Genomic DNA, 2,399 nt, shown 5'->3' on the forward strand with positions numbered 1-2,399 from the left:
TACGTTAGCTAAGCTAACGTAAGACCTAACGTAGGAGGCAAAAGGCAAGCAACGTTAATGGGAAAAGTGACTCCCATTAATATTTGCGAAAAGGGGCACAAGCCAACGTTAATGGGAAAAGTGAGTCCCATTAACGTTGGCCAAGAATTGAGAAGGAACGTTAGAAGTCACGTTAAGACTTCTAACATTGAGAATAACGTGGGATATAAGGGTGGAACGTTAGTGGAAAAGGTGAATGCCACTAACGTTCTCGCACCCAGAAATGTATTCCACGATTAATCTCACTAAATGTCCAAGCCTAATTCATATTTCTCTGCAAGTTGGGCCCACTAAAGATGAGGATTGCTTCAACTCAAGGTCCAAAGCCCACATCCAAGACTTAAAGAACTCACTAGAAGATCATGAAGAGTAGTATATATAGGAGTAGTTTTGAACTAGAGAGGGACTTTGGCACCTTGGAGAACTACTCTCTGCATATTTACTTTTCTGTACTTCTAGCATGTATTATTCTTTTCTGCCATTTTTGATTCCTAGAGCTATGAACAACTAAACCCCTTTCATTGGGTTAGGGAGCTCTGCTGTAATTTGATGGATCAATATTAGTTTTCATTCTTCTTCTTCTATCTTTTCTCTTGATTTTATTAGAAAGCTTTCAATCTTAATTCAATTGGTTAGTTATCTTGGAAAAGAAACTCTCCATAATTGGATCTCTTCGGAACCTTGGAAGAGGAATGAAGAGATCATGCTAGAATTGCTTTCTCATGCTGGACCAATTTGGGTTGGGATGGATATGTGACTATAATCCCCTCAATACTTGAATTGGGAAATGTATGTGGTATAATCAGTGACCATACTGCATCTCTTCACATGAGCAATTGACCAAGGAATTGGCTATTGATCAAGATTTGAGAGATTGGATTACCAAGGAATTGGGATTCAATCACTTAAGATTGCCAAGGAGATCAATGAATGCATTGATTGAGGAAGAGATGAGAATGAACTTGATCCGGAGAATTGCAACATCTCTTAAACCCAATGATCCCCCCATATCTGATCTTACCCATTCTCTTTAATTTCTGCCATTTACTTTTATGAGCATTACCCAATTCCCCATTTAAGATTCTGCACTTTAATTTTTGCTATTACTTTCTAGTCATTTAAATTTCTGCATCTCAATCTAAATTCTGTTTAGCTCAACTAGCATATTCTCCTAACTAAAGTTGCTTGACCAATCAATCCTTGTGGGATTCGACCTCACTCTATAGTGAGTTTTACTTGACGATAATTCGGTATACTTGCCGAAGGAAAATTTGTTGAGACACAAGTTTTCATGCATCAAGTTTATGGCACCATTGCAGGGGATTGATTTTGAATCAACAATGATTAAGCCAAAAGATCACTAGATTGAGCATTTTTTCCGTTATTCTTTTCTATATTTAGTAATTTACCTTAGTTTGTTTTTAATTTCTTCCTCATCCACTATTCCCTCTCTAATTTCTGTTTTCCTTTCTTAGTTTACCATAATTCAGCTCACTAACCCACTAACTATTTGATAAATTGCAACACTCACACTAACAATCATTCTAACAAAAATTTTCTTCATTATATCTTCTGTTGTGCATTCTGTTTGTTGTATGACAGGGAGAAGAGAAGGAATCTCAACATCCTTTGATTCAGAGCCTGAGAGAACCCTTTGGAGACGAAAAAGGGAAGCAAGAGGAAAAAGAATTGTTGGTGCTGAGGAAGAGGAAGAGTATTTTGAACCCAACATGGAAGAGAATTTGGAGAACAATCATGAAGAAGAAGCTCATAATCATGCCAGAGAAGGCCATGCAAACCGGGTTGGGCATGAAAGGAGGGTCTTAGGATCCTATATCAATCCTAATCCAGGAAACTGTGGAAGCAGCATTCAGAAACCCACCATTCATGCCAACAATTTCGAGCTAAAACCTCAGCTCATCACTTTGGTGCAAAATAATTGCTCATTTGGAGGAGGTGCTCAAGAAGACCCTAACCAACACTTGACCACCTTCTTGAGGATTTGTGACACAGTGAAGACAAATGGAGTCCACCCGGATGTCTATAGGTTGCTCTTGTTCCCCTTTTCACTCAGGGACAAGGCAACAAAGTGGCTTGAATCCTTCCCAAAAGAAAGCCTAACAAATTGGGAAGAGGTAGTGAATAAGTTTTTGGCAAGGTTTTACCCCCCTCAAAGGATCAATAGGCTGAGAACCGAAGTACAGAATTGAATTAGTTGTTGAGAATGACTACTTCTATGCCTCTGAAAGAAGTAACACTAGAGGAGTAATGGAGCTAAGCCACATGGATGCACTGTTAGCCCAAAACAAGATGATCACCAAGCAGCTAGCAGATCTTACCAAGAAGGTGGAAGAGAACCA

The sequence above is a fragment of the Arachis duranensis genome, chromosome 10 (genome assembly GCF_000817695.3).
Source record: "Arachis duranensis cultivar V14167 chromosome 10, aradu.V14167.gnm2.J7QH, whole genome shotgun sequence".
Lineage (NCBI taxonomy): Eukaryota > Viridiplantae > Streptophyta > Magnoliopsida > Fabales > Fabaceae > Arachis > Arachis duranensis.